The sequence below is a fragment of the Sorex fumeus genome, unplaced genomic scaffold (assembly GCF_029834395.1).
Source record: "Sorex fumeus unplaced genomic scaffold, SorFum_2.1 ptg000063l, whole genome shotgun sequence".
Lineage (NCBI taxonomy): Eukaryota > Metazoa > Chordata > Mammalia > Eulipotyphla > Soricidae > Sorex > Sorex fumeus.
The window spans coordinates 43972852-43993963 of NW_026606120.1; the positions used below are offsets into that span (position 1 = coordinate 43972852).

General features: G+C 39.3%; 1 pseudogene; it reads left to right on the top strand.

The window, feature by feature from the left end:
* Positions 1 to 5179: 5179 nt before the first annotated feature.
* LOC130035010 (olfactory receptor-like protein DTMT) lies at positions 5180 to 6182 on the top strand (annotated as a pseudogene).
* The last annotated feature ends 14930 nt before the right edge of the window (positions 6183 to 21112 follow it).

The window sequence follows — 21112 nt, forward strand, 5'->3', positions numbered from 1 at the left end:
AGGGTCCTTCCAACCTGAGTGTTGTGTGTGTGTGTGTGTGTGTGTGTGTGTGTGTGTATGTTGAGGGGAGCACACCTGGCAGTGCTCAAGGACTACTTCTAGTTATGGTTCATGGGTTGAACTCAATCTTTCTGAATGCAAATGTTGTATACTTGACTTTTGAGCTTCAAAAGTCATGCCAGATGGTCTTGATACCCAAGTTGTACGATGTTCTGCTTGTTCTTCCCTTTTTATGTTGGTTTACGTGAAAACCATAAACACCCTAGGAATTCTACCTTGTCTTCATGGTCAGAGTACCACTACTGAGTACCACTCAGAGCAGAGTACCACTACTGAGTTTGCAGGTTTGATGATCCTCCTTTTCCCTACCTCTCTGCCTTCTAAAACTTCTCTACAATGTAGATATATTTTGATCACTTCTCAACAGTTGTACTTTTTATTGAAAATAATATTTGGAAATAGTATTTTAAATAGTGCTGTATGATAATGTATACAACAAGACTCTATATTTTCAACATAATTATAACTCTTGAGGTAAACTTTTTGTAATTATCCTGAGCCCTTCTTTTTATTTTGGAATCATCTGGGAATATGAGGAAAGGAGTTATCAAGAGACTGTGATCGATTAAATTTTCCTAAGGGGGGGTGCTATTATTTATTTTTTGTTTTGGGATCATACCCAACAGGGGTCAGGGCTTACTCCTGGTTCTGTGCTCATGGATCACTCCTGGTGTTGTTGAGGGCACTAGATGTGGTGCCAGGAATCAAACTGGGTCAGTCACATGCAAGGTATATCTTTCTTATCCTTAATTATATTTTAAAAGCATAATACATTCTTGCTACAGAAGGTATTTTCCAGGGGTCACATCAGGGTCATTCTTTGTCTGGTGTTAATTAAAAAAATGTAGAAGCTTCCAGAGTGATAGTGCTTTGCACATAACAATTGGGTTTGATCCTCGACACCTCTTAAGGTCCCCCAGTTCCTGCAAGGAATGATGCCTTTGCACAGAACCAGGAGTAAGTAATAAGTACCCCTGGGTGTGGTCTAAAACAAGAAAAAAAAAAGAAGTTGGACTACTGAACTTCTGGGTAAATATATTTTAGAAGTATCACCCTATATTTTTTAAAAGTGAAGCAAAAATGGTTTTTATTGAAATAAATTTAGAGAAGAGTGAGGAGAGAAAAAGAGAGCGAGAGAGAAAGAGTGAAAGAGAGAGATGCTCAAGAAAAGGGCTTCTCTAGAGGGCAAAAAAGCAGAGAAGGCATTTGGGAGAAGGTATGTCCTAGATGTTTCTTCCCTCTTTAGTGCCAATATATAAAATCCACAAAGGAAAATATGTAAATATTGTTGGATTACAAAGCAAGCAAGGTGAAAATTCTAGCAATTGAACTCAGTTATGTTTTTCTAATGAAGGAGTTTCCTCAAAGCTTATTGTGTCTACCATATTTTGTCAGCTTTGATGTCATCAAAGGGATTCTGGGGAATAGATATCAGTAGGGCTTCTCCATGTCTATCTAATATCTATCTATATCCATCCATCTTAATATTTCTATCTATATGACATATATTACTTGTATTAGTAAAAAAATCATGGTATGTACGAAATATCCTAATATTTTTTCTAGGTACTTTTTATACATGCATTCTCTAATAAGATGTCAAATTTGTGTTAAATGGTTAAATCTGGTAAGTACCTGAGTTCTGAGAGGATTTTGTTGGAGTAGTGATTATAATTTAAAAGAAATTTGATATTTTAAATTAATTTTCTTTTTTTAGTCGTTTTGGAGGCCTATATCTTGCCAGACTCAGGGATTACTCCTGACTTTGTGCTCATGAATCACTGTTGGCATTGCTCAGGGGACCATAGGATTCTGGGGATTGAACCAATGTCTGCTACATGTGAGTGCCTCAGTATTGCACTATCTCTCCTTCTCTGCTATTTTTTCAAGTTGGCTAATTAATACTTTAGTTTAAGGGACAGTTAATACACATTTATGAAACATGAGGTATCACATGGTAGTATGCACGGCAATGGTCCTCCTGAAGCAAGGAATACAGATATGGTTTGTAATGAATAGAGTTCATAACTGGTAGGGAAGACAACTATAAACAACCTATAGGACACTGATGAAACAGGACAAGCATTGGAGGTGGTGAAACATAGTAATGGGTTCAGAGCTAGTCTGGGAGATAGGGCAAGTTTAGTTGAGAAAGTGACATGTAATATAATTGAAGATAAGCAGAGGAAGCCAAGTGAGGAGGAATCAGAGAGAGGAGGATGGTAGGTTGAGGAGCAACAGGCGAAATAACCTGGAAAAAAGAATTGTGGACTACCTCCAGCTTTCGGGAGAGGGAACATGAATGTCATTGTGGGACCAGATGAAGCAGTGGGAATAAGTAAGGGTTGTGTTGATGGAGCAACTTTTGTACTTGTATAAAAGATTATACTTTTATCTTAAGAGAAATGAGAACCTGTTAAGACTTGGGGAAGAACTCTGACCAGAAATTTATAATGCCATAATATGAAGACATTATTGGAGGCTGAGAATGGAAGCAATGAGATGACTGTAAGGGATAGATCCAACTGTTCAAACCAGATGATGTGAGCTGTTCCAGGATAGTGATTACAACTGATAAATGCACTTTATGAATGAGAAAGAGAATCTATAGGACTTGAGGAATCTATCAGACTTGCTGGAATTTTGAATGTTGATGAGAAAAAGTAACAAAACTAAAACTTTCCACTGTATGATCAATGCACCTGCATACTTTTTAATATGAGCAACTAGAAAGGAAATTACGAGAAGCCAGAGTGAGATTCTAAGTTTTCTTTAGGTTTTTTTTTAGCTTGAATGAGTCAGAAAGAGAGGGATAGACATAGAAAGATTGCATTCATCTGGGGAACATAAAGTAACAAAATGGGAGACTAACACCCAAGAGAGGCCGAGATTAGTACCAGGAATTTTGCTCCATGGCTTGGAGGCCAGCCACACATGCTAGGGGAAAGAGGAGCTCAGATAGATAAGGGAACACCAAATAAAGGGTGTTGGGAGGATCCTCCAGAATGGGAGAAGCATGCTGAAAGTGTACTATAGACCAAACATGGTTGCCACTCAATGCCTCTTTTGCAGACCACAACACCCAAAAAGGAGAGAGAGAAAACAAAAGGGAATACCCTGCCACAGAGGCAGGGTGGAATGGGGGTGGGGAAGGAGGGTGGGAGGGATACTGGGACCTGTGGTGGTCGAGGATGGGCACTGGTGGAGGGATGGGTACTTGAACATTGTATAACTGAAACCCAAGCACAAAAATTTGTAAGTCTACAACTGTACCTCATGGTGTTTCACTAATAAAAATTTTAAAAAAACAAGAAAAAAATGCCTACAACAGATTCAATAAAATAATCATGAAGAAACTAGATATACATTACATAGGTAAGAGAGTATCCTACATATGAGATTTAATAAAACAAAATATTATAGCGAGTTTATCTTGGGGGAATAGGTTGAATTATAAGAGGAGAATATTTGGGGGAAAGTCTTGAAAAAAACCAACAGTCAGGTACCATTAAAGCAGGAGCCAATTATAGTTACTGAGGATCGATGCCTATCCAGGCAGGTATGTGGAAAAACTACCAATTTATTTTTCAAAAGCTATTTTAAAGAAACTTTTAGAAATGATGAAATATTGTTATAGGTTAAAGATAACTGAATAAAGAAACTTACTTATGACTGTAAAGATCTGCAATTCAGTAGTTACGGTGATAAAGATGAGAGTAACTGCATTTTCATGAACATTTCATGTATCACAGAAATAAGATCATCTTTAAATACAGTTTTAAAAAATCTATTTTTAAATTTAATCTCAGTGAGTGAGATACACAATAACAAAGTTGTTCAGGATTGGGTTTCACACCCAAGAATAGCCTAGATTAGTACCAGGAATTTTACTCCTTGTCTTGGAGGCCAACCACACATGCTAGGGGAAAAGGGAGCTCAGATAGAGAAGGGAACACCAAATAAAGGTGTTGGGAGGATCCTCCCAGAATGGGAGAAGCATGCGGAAAGTAGACTATAGACTAAACATGATTGTCACCCATTGCCTCTTTTGCAGACCACAACACCCAATAAGAGAGAGAGAAAAAAAGGGAATGCCCTGCCACAAAGGCAGGGTGGGTTGGGGGGGATGGGGGGTGGGAGGGATACTGGGATCCGTGTAAGTGGGAAATGGGCACCGGTGGAGGGATGGGTACTCGATCATTGTATGATTGAAACCCAAGCACAAAAATGTGTAAGTCTGGAACTGTATCTCATGATGTCTCACTATTAAATTTTTTTAATAAAAAAATATTGGGTTTCAGTCATATAATGTTCCAACATCTATCCCTTCACCAGTGTACATTTCCTACCACCAGTGCCCCAAGTTTCCCTCTCTCCCTCTTTCCCCCACCCCGTTTTCCTCTATAGCAGGCACTTATCCCCCACCTCTCTTTTACTTTTGGGCCTTATATCTTGCAATACAGATACTGAAAGGTTATCAGGTGCATCCCTCTACCTACTTTCAACAATCAATTCCTGTCCAAAATGGTCATTTCTGTCTACTATTGTCATACTGATTCCTTCTTTATCCCAACTACCCTTCATTTCCCAGACACTCAAGTGGTATTGCTGGGTCAAATGGGAGCTCAATTTCTAGTTTTTTCATTTTAGATGTTAGTGGATTATGTTATTTCTTTCTAAAGGTTCTGGACAGAGAACATGATAGAAAATACATCTATTCATATATGTATTATATATCCCCCAAATGAATGCACTTATTCTATATCTGTCCCTCTTCTTCTGACTCATTTCACTCAGCATGATACTCTCCATGTCCAACCTTTTATAGGCAAATCTCATGACTTAATTTTTCCTAATGACTGTGTAGTATTCCCCGTGGGTTCTTTATCCAGTCATCTGTTCTTTGGCACTTAGGTTGTTTCCAGATTTTCGCTACTGTGAATAATGCTACAATGAACACAGAAGTGCAGATGATGTTTCTGCTATGTGTATTTGGGCCCCTAGTATGTATTCCCAGAAGTGGTATTGTTAGGTCATATGTGAGCTCAATTTCTACTTTTTTAGTTTTAGTTTTTAGTGGATTATATTATTTCTTTTCTAAAGGTTCTGGACAGAGAACATGATAGGAAAGAATCAGACAGTAGTCTCTGCCTTCCTCCTCATGGGCTTGCCAATTCATCCTGAGCATCAAAACCTGATCTATGTCCTGTTCCTGGCTATGTATCTAACGACCGTCCTGGGAAACCTGCTCATCATTGTTCTCATTCGCCTTGACCCTCATCTCCACACACCCATGTATATGTTTCTCAGCAACTTGTCTTTCTCTGACCTCTGTTTTTCCTCGGTCACAATGCCCAAATTACTGCAGAACATGCAGAGCCAAGTCCCATCCATCCCCTATGCTGCATGCCTGACCCAAATGTATTTCTTTTTGTTTTTCGGGGATCTAGAGAGCTTTCTCCTGGTGGCCATGGCCTATGACCGCTATGTGGCCATCTGCTTCCCTTTACACTACAACACCATCATGAGCCCCAAGCTCTGCCTGTCCCTGGTGGTGCTGTCCTGGGTTCTGACCACATTCCATGCCATGTTGCACACTCTGCTCATGGCCAGACTGCGTTTCTGTGCGGACAATGTGATCCCCCACTTTTTCTGTGACATGTCTGCTCTGCTGAAGCTGTCATGCTCTGACACTCAAGTGAACGAGTTGGTTATCTTTATCATGGGAGGACTCGTTATTGTTATCCCATTTCTTCTGATCATCACGTCCTATGCCCGAATCGTCTCCTCTATTCTCAAGGTCCCTTCAGCCAGGGGTATTCGCAAAGCGTTCTCTACCTGTGGCTCCCACCTCACTGTGGTGTCGCTGTTCTATGGAACAATTATTGGTCTCTACTTAATTCCATCATCTAACAACTCTACTGTCAAGGAGACTGTCATGGCTATGATGTATACCGTGGTGACTCCCATGTTGAATCCATTCATCTACAGCCTGAGGAACAAAGACATGAAAGGAGCATTGGGGAGAGTCTTTAGCAAAAGGAAAATCCTCTTTCATTGAGGGTGGTAAAGATTATGATTTACATTGTTTACATGATTTCATCTATAACTGTAACACGTGATATTTTTGCAGAATTTTATCCAGTTGATTCATATTTTTTTTTAATTTTTAAAAAATTTTTATTAGTGAGACACCATGAGGTACAGCTGTAGACTTACAAAGTTTTGTGCTTGGATTTCAATTATACAATGATCAAATACCCATCCCTCCACCAGTGCCCATATTGATATCAAATTTTATGATATTGATCCTAGCAATGTCTCCTATTTTGTTATTCTCAGGTCAGCCTGAAAGAACACAATTTAAAAAGTTTGTTTCATTAACTCCCACCTGAAAAATAAAGAAGATAAAGCATTTTACTTTCAATCTTATCTCTATGTATGGAATTGTATAATTCTCCACATATTTTCCATTTTTTTTGTCTTGTATTTCCTCTGAGTGATGGTATGTTTAACAATTATTTAATTTCTCTTATATTACACTTATTTCCACATTTCTAATTGCAATATAGACATTTACACAGTCAGTTTTTTAAATTATCACTGGCTTATAATACTATATAATTTTTAGGAGAATAGACGCTTTTCTCTTCTATAAAACTGCATCCAACACCATAGTTGTTGTGTCATCTCAATATTAAAATTCAAGATTTATTTAAGCTTTATAGTAGGCATTTTACTTGATTTTACACTAACAGTAAGTTTATTTTATTTTATTATTTCTTTTGGTTTTGGGCCCACACCCAATGATGCTTAGGGGTTACTCCTGGCTCTGCACTCAGAAATCACTCCTGGAGTGTGCTCAGGGGACCATATAGGATGCCAGGGATTGGATCTGGGTACAATCAAGTACCTTACCTTCTGTTACTATTACTCCTGTCCATAATTCCTTTATATTTAAAAATTTTAAACTATCTTTTATCCCCGATTTTATTTTATTTTAATAAAGTGATTCACAGTAATTTACCACATTCAGTATTCCAACACCAATCCCACCACCATAACATCTTCCCACCACCTTTAGTTACCCCACCACCACCCAAGTCTCCCGCGTGCTCCAGGGATTCTGAGATTTTGGATAGGGTGATACAACTTGTGGCTCCTTTGAGAGATTTATTTGTGAGTCTCTGGATCATGACCGTTAATGAGTTTAAATGGTGCCGGAGTAGTTCGTGGGCGTGGCCCTTGGCCTCTGGGAAAACAGGAATATTATTGGAGGTTGCCCATTCCCAACTCTGCAAGAGCCTGGAAGTTCAGGCCACAAAACCTCACATACCTGAGGTTTTCAGTGGATTCATTCTCATGGATGAGGGGCTCAGCCTGAGCCTGTGGAGATCGGCTGTGAGGACGGCAGCAATCAAGTTCTGGAAGTTTTCTGCTGCTGGGATTCTGTTGAGGCAGGTGTAGGGACTTGCTTGCCCCTTTTTGTTTGTCCCAGATGAAGTTCAGCCTGGCATGGCACCTCACATGTGGCTTGTGGCTCTCTTGTGAGATTTATTTGTGAGTCTCAAACTCTTTATATTTAAAATTTGAACTCTTTCTATATCTTTTATAGTCTATATGGTTAGACTTTTGAAATGTATTTTTTATGCAAGAGCTACACACATTTATATGTACATTTTGGAATTTGGACATATACTCACATGCTATCATTACCATAACCAAGGTACTAAACATATGCATTGCCTCCATAATTTCCTTGTTTCTTTCGGTAAAAAGAGTTAACATGAGATTTACCCTCTTACTAGTGGATGTATCATTCAACATTCTTACCAATAGCTTAAAAAATTTCATTTCCCACTAATGAAATTATATCACTATTTAATACCATACACAAAATTAACTCAAAATACAAGAAGAAAGCATAAGTGACACACCAGAACCTCAGCATCAGAGATATATTTGGAGACTCAACTCCATTGACACGAATAAATAAATGGACTCTACAAAATCTAAGAGCTACATAATATAAGAAGCTATATCAAAACAAAAGGGGAGAAGAACATAGTACATTATTTGTCTGACCAGGGGTTGATGTCTCCAAAATCTATGAAAACCTCACTTCACTTTACAATAAAAAAGACCCAGTTAAAATAATGGGCAAAAAATACGAATAACCACTTTTCCAAGGAAGGCACAGAGATGGCCACACACATGAAAAAATGCCCTTCATTGCTTATTAACAAGAATTTTCTAGTCACAACTACAATGAAATAACACTTTACAGCAGTAACAATGATTTCTACACATGAATAAATATAATATGTATTAATAGAAATGGGCTGGAGCAATAGCACAGCGGGTAGGACATTTGCCTTGCACACAGCCAACATGGCTGACCTGAGTTCGATTCCTCTGCCCCTCTCGGAGCGCCCGGCAAGCTACTGAGAGTATCTCGCCGGCACAGCAAAGCCTGGAAAGCTGCCCGTGACGTATTTGATATGCCAAACACGGTAACAACTCTGACAATGTTATTGGGCCCGCTCGAGCCAAATCGATGAACAACGGGAGGACAGTGACAGCGATTAATAGGAACAAGGGGCTGGAGCAGTAGCACAGCAGGTAGGTTGTTTGCCTTGCACACGGCCAACCCGGCTGACCAAGTTCCATTCCTCGCCCCTCTCTGAGAGCCTGGCAAGCTGCCGAGAATATCTCGCCGGCACGGCAAAGCCTGGCAAGCTACCTGTGATGTATTCGATATGCCAAACACAGTAACAAGTGTCACAATGAAGATGTTACTGGGTCCGCTTGAGCAAATCAATGAACAACGGGAGGACAGTGACAGTGACAGTGATATTCACAGCACCTATATTTTCACAGCATTATTCACAGTAGCCAAAGCATGGGCTCAACCTAAATGTCTATAAACATATGATTATATAAAGACATACAGACAGCAACATGTATTTTTAAGAATATATTTTTAAGCATCACTAATCATCAGGGAAATTCATAGCAAAGCAATGAGATTTCTTATATCAGGGAGACTGACATATATCGCACAGGGGAAAAGCCCCCAGTGATGGTGTGGATGTGGTGGAAAAGGGACCCTAACCACTGCTGGTTGGAATATCAACTGATTCAACCTTTTTTTTCTTATTTAGCCTTTTTTGAAAGCAACATGAACACTATTCAAAAATCTAAGATTTAAATTTTCATATGATTCAGCAATTCCACTTCTCGGCATCAAGGGCCCCAAAACTCTATTGAGATAAGACGTTTATGTTCCTATGTTTATTGCAGCACGATTCACAATAACTAGTCTCTGGAAAAGGCACAAGTGTCTGAGAACAGATAAATATGGGGCATATACACAATAGGTTTCTCTGCTCCTCTTGGAGAGCCCGGGAAGCTACCGAGATATCCCGCCTGCATGGCAGAGCCTGGCAAGCTCCCCTTGGGGTATTCTATATGCCAAAAACAGTAACAACAAATCTCACAATGGAGATGTTACTGGTGCCCACTCGAGCAAACTGATGAATAACTTAATGACAGTGCTATAGTGCTACACAATAGAAAATTGCTTTTAAGAAAAGATGCAATGATGCAATTTGCTGCTACATGGGGAGAGATCTGGAGAGTATCATGCTGAGTGAAGTCAGAGGAGAGGGACAGACAGCATGATCTCTCTCACAGGTGGGATTTAAATAAACATAGTAAACAAATAGCAAAAGGCAACAGAACCTAACTTGTCTACAGAGCTGAGCTTACCATGGTGGTGGTGGTGGGGAAAGAACAAAGTTTGGTGGTGGATTCAGTAGGGCTAATTGGTGGAGGACATGATGTTGTAGCAATGTGTGCATGTAACTATACTATTAATAGTACTATAAATCACACCTAAAATAATAAAAAGAGGCTATTGTATATATATATATACATATATATATATATATACTCAGTGAAATACACTCTGCCATTATAGAAGGATATTGTGCCCTTTGCGACAGAATAGATGAAACGAGGTGATTTTACTGAGATAAGGAAGCAAAGGGCAACTGTGGATGGTTTCACTCATATGCAGAATATAAATTACAAAAACAAATGAAATAGAAAAATACCAAAATTACTTTCTAGATTTCATTTAAAAAAAGGTGATTATCAGTGGAAAAGGGGGTAAGTGAGAGAAATGAGTAGAAGGCTCTTTTTTGGTTGTGCATAGGATGGTGGGTTGATGGTGGATATGGTGAATTCTATAACAGAGTTTTTAAGCTATACTCTAAATCTTATAATGTAAACTAATGAAAAGTCTGTGAAAAAGGGAAAGAGTTCTTGCATCTAACACAAAAATCAAAAGCAACAAAACCAAACCTAGATAAGTGGGACTGTATCAAGTTATATTCCATTTGGGGGGATTTACATTATAATTCATCTAAATACACAAGGAACTATTTGTTCATGTGAGGTGAGTGATTATATATGTCTGCATATATCAAGTGGATTACTGTTTACAGAGGTTTCTCAATTTAATACTGTTTTCTAATTCTCAAAGTTATTGTAATATTCTGCCCAGGTTGCTTCAGGCAAAGTAATTTCTAAAACAAATAAGTTCTAAAATGTAAGTAATGTGATACAAAACTATTTTTTTTCTTGCTCATATGCATTCAGATAGAGAGTTGTGCTAGGTTTCATGCCACCAGGTTGATGGAGAATGCTATGCTTTTGTAACTTGGGAGTTAAATGACTCCAGATAATATTACCTCCTGAACATCTGTTCTCTCGACCTCAGTTGCCCTTACTTCATAGCACCCCAAAAGCAGGTCCCGATGAGGGACTGGATGGACCCAGGGCAAGCTGTGAGCTACCCTGGCATCGAAATGGGCCTGGCCAAAGTGCCATAATACTTATCTATATATATATATTTTTTTATGTTGTGTAAGTCAGTTTATTAGATGCTCATTCTGGTACCCACTAATCCTATAAAATAAAATAAAAAAGAATGGCTTGCTTGCATTTCACAATAATTGCTTTCTTTTTTTTTATAATTTATTTATTTATTGAATCACTGTGGGAAAAGTTACAGAGCTTTTGGGTTTAGGTCTCAGTCATGTAGATACCAAACACATTTCCCTTTACCAATACTCATTTTTAACCCCGAACCCCAATAGACCCCCACCTCCCACCCCTCCCAATTCTTGTGAGGCAGATGAGTTCTAGTTAATATTCTATCTACTTTGACTAGATAGATTATTTCGATAGAAGATGCACAATTATTGTTTAGAGTTTACGACCCACCCCCCACAATCAGACATGCTGAAACAGCGTTGTGAAATGATTTGCTTTCTACAGCTGGGTTTAAGAATAAAATGATGTTGTGCGGCTGCAATAGCGGCCGCGCGGTTTTGGATTTCTGCTATTTTACTTATTAACCCTGGAAGTATTTCTATTAAAAGTTAGCTAGTTAAGAGATTGGTTTCTGTGCCCTGGAGTCGTGGCCGTGCCGGAGAGCCGCTCGTGGGGGGCAGCTGGCGACCTCGGTGGGGCATGGGGGACGGCCCACAAAGCCCCCCTTCCCATGAGGTCCCTGCCGCTCCCGCCAGCCCCGGCTCAAACCTGCTTTCCACAAGGCTCCCGTGCGGCCGCCATCTTTCTTTCCAGAGAGGAGCGGGCGGGCTGGTCAACGCCCTTTCCCCTCCGGGCAGGCTTGGTGGCGCGGTTCAACACAAGTCCATTTGCTTTTCTGCTCCAAGCGGCTGGTTCTCTGTGCTAAGTCCTTGTGCCTCCGGGGCCGTGGCCGTGCCGGAGAGCCGCTCGTGGGGGGCAGCTGGCGACCTTGGTGGGGCGTGGGGGACGGCCCACAAAGTCCCCCTTCCCATGAGGTCCCTGCCGCTCCCGCCAGCCCCGGCTCAAACCTGCTTTCCACAAGGCTCCCGTGCGGCCGCCATCTTTCTTTCCAGAGAGCTACTTATCTATATTTTAAGTGCATGGTCATGGACAAATTCTGTCATGATCCAAAAAGTAACGTCTAGATTAGGATCCTGCTATGGTTAAGAAAGATTAATCTGGCCTGAGCACTGTCGTCTGAGCTCTATAGCAAATGTCCCCATGAGAGCCACCCTACAAGTTTAATATACCTCTTACTGTGTCCATACAAAATAACAACTATTAAGAAGTAGAATTAAGTTGTTAATTAAGGTGTTAGTTAAGTTATTGGACTAAGAAGAGGAGAAACACCCTTAGGTGGTATTTCCCTCCCTTGAGCCTGATAGGCAATCAGGAAGGGCTTTGATATGCTAATTCTGTCACCCTCAATGGGTGGAGTTGGAGAGAGCTGGGAGAGAGACCAGGGCAGCAAGATGGAGCACGGAGAGACTAGCAAGGGGGACAGAGGGAGAAGAATGTAGGGGAAGAATGCAGGAACAGGCGCATGGAGAGAGGAGAGATGCGGCAGTGAGAGAGAAAGTGGAGAGATGAGCCGGAGAGTTAGAAGACAGAAATGAGGGGCAGTGTGAGACTAGAACGGGGAACTTAGGGAGACTAGAACAAGCATGTGGGGAGAATGGAACAAACGTCAACTGACCATCAACCAGCCTGTTCCCTCATTTCCTCCTTCATCTGTCCATGGCATTGGGCCGCAGAATGTGGGCAGCGAGAGAGAGCCGCGGGGGCTCCCTAGCTGCCCAGAGATTACACAGAGTTTATAAATCTTTAAATTATGTCTTTCACTGCCTCCTGTGTTGGAATAAGAATGAATGGAGATCACAAGGGAAAATCACATACGAGACTAGGGGAGTATGGTATGACTGTAGAGGCCAACAAGTAGGATGAGGGGGTCATAGGGAAGAAACAGTCAGAGGGAGAGCAGAGTTGAAATAGGTTGAGAAACACTGGGATAGAGGCCATGTGAAAGATTTTTATGGATCAGAATTGGAAGTGACATACATCACTTTGGGATTAATTTTTGATTTTGGAAATGCTGGGGATTGAGCAAAGAGACCCATACATACATACATATACTTTCTGTCATGCTATATAGTTAGGTATTCTGATACATATTTATCACATGCTGTATTTATCCTATGATAACATTTGTAATACTTAATTCAGTGCTTTATTATTAGTCTGGGAGACACACTGGGTTTTCCATAAGGCAGGACTATGTCCATCTTGAATACTGATCTTATTATTTTATTTTTTACTGCATGAACTAATGCCTTGTACGTGGTAGTTGCTAAAGAAATATTTCCTTAAGGGATGTATTAATGAACTAATGGATTAAGTATTCCCTGAGTGAACTGAGCTACAACACATTACTTGCTGTCATGGAACTGGAAATTCATCTGAAGTGAGAAGTTTTCTATAGGGAAGCAATTATTGGACAAGATAGTGTTGACCAAATGCTTCGATACTTATTCTGAAGAGAGATGTTAGTATGAATCATGAAGATTAGGTAATGTTCCTGTGAAAAGGTCAGACTTCTATTGGATGAAATTTCTGTCTCTGGATAGGAACTTTTCAGAAAAGTAGAGAAAGAAGCAGAGGCAAGTACCAGTTTTGTTAATAATGAGTTTCTTTGGGACCAAGGGATCCCAGGAGTCAAGGCTCGTAGAATAGAGGAGTTAGAAGACAATGTCAAGGACTCTGGCTGGAAATGCAGCACCTGGAAGCAGCAATCAGGCATCCAGCCCTGGAACCACACTCAGGCAAGTTGGGTAAGCAAGAAGGGAGTTCAGAAGAGATACTTTAAAATATTCCTTTACAAATATTAGGACTCTACAAATCTATACTGTAGCTTCTACAGAATGGTTTAGAAGTCTTCATTCTCATCATTATTATTTTTTTTTTTATCTTAACAGCCATTCTCTTCTCTAAATCTAGTTGGTGATCACTAGTTAATGGGAACTAACAAATTATATGTTTGTCAAGTACTTACAGCATCTCAAGGATCAATTATTCCAAACTTGCACTTCTGCAAAGTGTGTAAGATGCAAAGACGGTGAAGTATAAATTTGGAGAACTACATCAATTTCCATAGCAACAAATCAGTAAATAAGGAGTCAGACAGCTCTGGACGATTGAATAATTTGTATGGCAACAAGGTAAACAGGATGTAAGAGGCTGTTTTCCAGTTTTCCATGAAACAAGGTGTTCTTTGAACTGTTTTAATATGAATGTCTTAAGTTAGGGGCAAATCTATACATAACAACATAAGAGGAAATCTCTGGCATTTGGGTATCAATCTGTTGCATTTAGACCTGTAGCTTCTTCCATTCCACAGAGTTTATCAAACACCATCTTTCTTAACATCAAGGTATGGGTTCACTGGTTTGGCGAAAGTGATTAGGGAAGAGATACTTGGAAATATACTGTATCCTCATTACAGAACTTAATGATAATTACAGTTGCCAGTGCCATATCTCACTATATGCAAAAATTTTGTTTTATTTTTAACATGGATTATTCCCCCTTCTCCCATCCCCGCTTTCTTTGGCACAAAGTATAGTTAACTTTTGTTCTCCTATCAAATTTATGAAATAATCAAGGTCAAGATAGATTAAGTCCTATGACTGATCTCATAAAGGGGGAGGGGGCTGGCTGTAGGGCAGTGATCCCAGACCTACAGCTCCAGGGACCTAGCACTTAAGTTCTACTGGACACACACAGGGATCCTTCCAAACTCATCAGTCTCCTGTGATATCCCCAAAAGTTCCCTCTCAATTCTATTCCCTTTTAATTTTTAGTTCTCTGATTGATTTCTGGGCTGGAGAGATAGCACAGTGGTAGGGCGTTTGCCTTGCAAGCTGTCGGCCTGGCGGAGCCGGGTTGGATTCCTCCGCCACTCTCGGAGAGCCTGGAGAGCCGGGCAAGCTACTGAGAGCATTTCACCTGCTCGGTAAAGACTGGCAAGCTACCCGTGACATATTCGATATGCCAAACACAGTAACAACAAGTCTCACAATGGAGGCATTACTGGACCCGCTCAAGCAAATTGATGAACAGCGGGAGGACAGTGCTACAGTGCTACAGACTAATTTCCAATAAGTCAGTGAAAGCTTTCTTATACAGAAAAAAGAGACAAGATTTTTCACATAGGTTGAGGAAGTAAAATTCAGGTAATGAAGAAATCAAAGTGGATTTTACTTTTTCAAAAATATCAAATCAAGAAAATCAAATCCAATAAAAAAATCTATCTTCTTAGCATCTATAGTTTCAGGAATTGGACCCAAAATTTGGGGGTGAGTGTGTTTTAATGCCTGCTTATGGTGAGAGTATTTCTACTGCTTTCTAGTCTTTCTTTGTGTTTTGGACCACACCCAGCAATACATAGGGTTTACTCCTGGCTCTGTGCTCTGGGATCACTCTGGTAGTGCTTGGAGACCATATGGGTTACTGGAGATTGAACCCAGATTGGTCACATACAACGCAAGTACACTACCCACTGTAATCCTCGCTGGTGCTTGCTTTCTAATTTTTAGCAACTCAGATTTCCACACCATTCTGCATATTCGTTTATACGAACTCTTTGAGTCTAAATTGTCCCTAGGCTGAGGCAGTCACAGATCACAGGCTGGGAAAATAAGGGCTCACCATCTTGCTCTTATCTGCTTAGGTTAATGGCCAAGAGAATGTGATTAACTGATAGGAGAGACAAACAGATGTCTTTGGAGTCAGAGTCCCTGGAGTAGATCAATAAGAAGGATGCGGTGTGGATGGTTGGTGGTGGCAGGGATCCCACCTCATTTTGCACAGTATTTACTTCTGGCAAAGCTGGTCCAATGCTCCTTTGATTGGATTATTTCTTTTATCTTCCAGCTTCCAGTAGTGGGCCCCAGTGATGGAAAGCAGAGGAAGAAGCATTATGAGAAGTCCAGGTTAGGGAATTCATGATGTGGTGACCGAACATTTGTGAGAGTTTTGCCTCCCAGTGTCTCTGGCACTACGGCCTTCATAAGGACCAGGCTTCAGCAAAGTCTCCAGTTTATTTAATGGGCCAAATTATGGTGTTTGGATTACACTCAAGTGCTTCATATTTTCACGTGAGGTATTTTTGCAGTACTCAGGTTTGTTTATTTGTACTCCTCTCCATCCTCCAGTAATCCTAGTACCCATTTTGTTTTTAATTTGGGCTTTTTCTAGTGCTGTTTCTGAATGAAATGATTTATTTTCTAGGTGAATATCTTGTGTTACAGAGTTATTCATTGCTTATGTTACACAAAAACTAGTTATTCAGATAAATTTTTCCTCAGTCACATCACATTAGCTTCATGTGATTCAGAAATACTCAAAACTATATTAATAGTTTAAAAAAATTCTTGATGGGAGGATTTTAAATAGTTCCTGGCGTTATAGTAAGTGGGGGATAAAGAGAACAAAATTTTCTGATTGAAGTCTCAGATGATTTGTGATTTCCATTTTTACTGCAATCTAGAGAATAAAAGCATGTTTCCATCTAGAGAGGGACCTTAGCAAAACTGCCAATTCTGGCCATTTCTAATGAAAATTATTAAAGAATTATTTAGAATTTTGTTTTGAGCTTTAGAATTGGAATTTTTATCTGTAAGTACTTTTGCCTTCATTTTACTGGAAATATTATTTAAGATATAAAACTGAGATTATCAGTCTTTCAAACATAGTTCCTATATTCATTTACACAGGTGTAATTGGTCTATAATTTTATTCTTCATGACTTTCTTTCCCTCTAGTAAATTATATAGCTTCTATTTGATTTAGTCTCTGGGATACTTATGGAGAACCCAAAGATTATTTGTTCCTTGAAACTAAATTTTACAAATAAAAAAATGGAAAGGCACATATGAAAGGACATAAATAAACAGCTAACTGGATTCCACACCCATGTAATGAAAGCACGTAGTTTCCTTGTACTCTTTTCCAGTCAATTCTCATAAACATATATAGATACCCACTGCTCTGTTGGATATCTTTCTATTACCAAAGTTAAAATTTGTCATCACGGGACTGGAGAGATAAGAGAGTGGGTAGGACGTTTGCTTTGTGCTCAGTTGACATGGGTCTGATCTCCAGGACCCCACACAGTTCACTGAACTCTGCCAGGAGTGTTTACTGAGCACTGAGCCAGGGGTAAGCCCTGAGCACTGCTGTGCAAAAAAAATCGTCATCTCATGAACTTAATAAATGAACACTTTTGAGTCTGAATTCTTTTATTCAAAATACATTATTTTTATTTATTGTTAATTTTGGGGGGTGTCCTCTAAAGTGGAACTTAGGAATCTAGGGGCTGCTGCTGGAAGTTTTTTGCTAACTGGGTCAGTGGTTCAATGGTAGACGCTGCGGATGCAGTGATGCTTGGACTTTGTAGAGTTGGGGATCACAGGGCCACACCAATGCTGCTCATGAAACGTCAGGGCTAACCCTGGTGATACTTGAGGGAGCATGTGGAGCCAAGGATCAAAATGGCATCAGCTGCATGCCAGGGATGTGTCTCAATCCCTCTACTAGCTTTCTGACATCAATATTATTTTTTATAGGTACCACCTCAAACTATGCTCAGGGAGTCTGGGGTCATGGTGGTGGTGATGCTCGGTCCTATAGTGAGGACTGAAGATTTGACAGTCCATCCCAGCTGTGCTCAAGGTCTGGAAGTACCTGGGAACTACAGAGCCATACCCCGTTGTGATTAAGGTCTATATGGTGACAAGGGTCCAGTTCAGGACCCTGCGCATGCCAGGCATATGCTCCACCATTAACCTAAATCTCTGGCTCAAAATAACATTTTTGAGATTTATCCATGTGGTTGTTTGAATCATTCTTTATATCACTGCTATTGGCCCATCATTCATTGAAGAACATATCACATTGAAATGAATATATGTTTGACTATTTCTCTGCCAATGGTTATCTAGCTCTCTCAGTTTAAACGCTACCACTAGAGCTTCTGTGGGAATTTCTATTATATACCTTTTGCAGAAATTATTTTCTTTTATTTGGCTATTTCAGGGGCAAAAGTTTAGAGCACAAGGATAGGCGAACTTTAAAATTACAAAACTTGCTGATAGTTTGCAAAATGGTTTTACATTTTACTATATTGCATATTATCTACTCATGTGTAAGTGATACTTCTCCTGCTACTGGCTTATATTTGATGTGTCAATGTTTTTATTTTAGTCATTTTATCCTTAATTTTATTTCATTTTATTTTTGTTCACAATAATTTATTATATTCACTATTTCAACACCAATCCCACCATCATTACACCTTCCCACCACTATTATTTCAAATTTTCTCACCATCACTGAAGCCTGTTCCAAAGGCAGATGCTAAATAATTTATTTTGTATTGCTTGTTATGAATAATCGACTAACAATGACCCAAAAAGTTTTCTTTAGAGGAAAATGTGTGAAAATTGTATCTCACCTAGAGTCATTAAGCCCTGTATAAGAATTCGCTAGCATTTTGTTACAGGTTTAGTCCTGTGTGCTAATATATAATATCAGTCGCCTTAACCTTACACCCCATCAAATGAGGTGTGCTACTCTTGCTAAATCAGTGGCATAAAGTATGAGATGTTGCGCACTCCAGGAATTCTACAATTTTAAATAGGGTGCTAGAACTGAAGTTAGATTTTTAACTGGATGGTGATTTGGGGTCCAGAGGCATGTCTTCAGGATGTTGCTCTCTTCCGAGATTTATTTATGAGTCTCTGAATCATGGCTGTTATGCACATGACAGCCAGGGACCTGGAAGCACAGGAGGAAGACTGGAGGTCACCCAATCCCAGTTCTGTGCAAGCCTGGAGCTTTCAGTCACAAAACCCGCATACCTGGGTTTTTAAGTAGATTCATTCTCAGGTGTGGGGGACTCATCCCAAGTCTGTGAAGATCAGCCATGAGCATAGCATACTTTAGCCATTTTTAGAGGAAGTGATAGAATATTTCAAGATTTTAATCTGTATTTCTCTGATGAAAAATATCTCTTTTTTTCCATTTTGGCTTACACCTGGTGATGCCCAGGAGTTGCTTCTGGCTCTGCACTCAGGAATTACTCCTGGCAGTGCTTGGGGGGGTTTGTTCATATGGGGTGCTGGGGATCAAACCTGGGTCAGCTGCATGCAAGGTCTCCCTACCCACTGTACTATCGCTCAGGCCATGAAAAATAATCCTGAAACTTTCATATGCTATTGTTAACTTATTAGAAATATTTTTCAGTTTACTTAGTTTATATTGGCCTTCAGTTTTTCCCAACTTATTGAATATTTAATATTTATAAGTATATGCTATAAATTATTGACCCAATTTTTGAATTTGTCTTTCCTTAGAAAATATTTTGTGCAGATTTTCAAATGTATTTGAAAAGTTTTAGCAAGATTTAGAAATGCCTTTGGCATCATATCCTTTAAATTTCTTTCCTAATGTTCTATACTTATTTATATCTTTAAAAACTATATTGATGAGTTTTGTCAAAGCTATTAATTTTATTGCTTTAATGTTTCCATTTTGTTAATTTTAATTTGAGTCACTTCATTCTAGTTCTGAAAGCTTCACCACATTTTTTGTTTCAGTTTAATACTTTATCAATTAATTGTTTTATTTTTAAAATTTATTCATATAAAGTAGTTTTATCCTTCCTTCTATGACAACTCCATATGTTGCATTTTACTTCAGGGTAGTGTTGGTTTTTTCTTTGATGTAAAAGTAGTTATTCAGAATACTCTTTCTCTATTTTGAGTATGTAACTTGGGTTTTTTGTTTGTTTTAGGGTCAGACCTAGCAGTTTTCAGGGTTACTCCTGGCTCTGCACTCAGGGATCACCTGAAGGGTTCAGAGAACCATATGGGGTTCCAGGGTTTGAACCCAGGTTGACCGTCGCAAGGCAAATGCCCTACCTGCTGTACTTTTGCTCTGGCCACAAAGTATATAACATTTTTTGTTGTTAACTTTTCAATTTATTGTACTAAGTTCAGATAACATGATCTATGCAACTTATTTTGGTGGGATGTAAAATATTGAAGAATTGATGGTACTTTATTGTATGTCACACAGTATGTAGGATTAATAAATAAGGTGTTAGATCAGAAGATGCCCAAGCTTATAGGTAGACATCTTGATTCTGGCAATGAACAAGGTTGACTTAGTACTTGCCCTCATGGAGAGTCCTCTCCAGAGGGGATATTATACTAAGCAGCTCCTGTGAGATTTGAGTTAGTAGCTGGGGACACTAATTGCATGACTAGGGGAAAAATACCAATGCAAATCCATTGGTTCCAAGGGATCCAGAGAAACAATGGGGAAATCATAGTAGGTTATCTTTCTCGGTTGGTAATTTTTGTTTTTTTTCCCCTCTCTGAAATCAGTCATTTTATTAGAGACAATAGTTATTTTGGAAAACAATTACATGTGTACTGTTTTTTAAAAATTTTACTGAATCATCAATGACTATATCTTATTCTTACCATCTTAGTGGTACTGTCTAGTTCACACTGTTATTAGGATTCACTGATGATGGTCTCACCTTTTTTCTCTTCCAACTCAAGAAGCTGTCTTTCTGGTTTGCTAAGGGAGAAGTTTTTATTTGGCTCCAGATTCTTCTTTCTTAAGAGTTTGTTTTTCTATTAAACTTTTTGTTTTTGTTTTTTGGGTCACACCCATCAGTACTCAGGGCTTACTCCTGATTCAAGAACCATATGTGGTAATGGGAATAGAACCCAGTCAGCCACATAAAAGGTAAGTGCTCTACCCACTGAAATTTTGTCCAGACTGTTATTTTAATTTTTTAATTGATATAACATTGATTTATAAGAACGCAAGTATTCATTTATTTTAGGGATGTAGTGCTACCATATCAGGTCACCAGCAAAGAGCCAGTATTACTCCACCTGGAAGTGTCCTAAGAAATTTTTTCTTTACCAGAAAATTCTGTCCCCACCCACTTTTAGATGTAAAAGCCAGAAAATCTTTTGGGTATTGTTGTTTTCTTGTTACATATCTATCTTGAGGTAATAAGCATAAAATGGCTGCCTACTTTGGGGGAAGTGAAAAACAAGGAAATGCAAGTGAAAAACAAGGTAATGAAATTGGA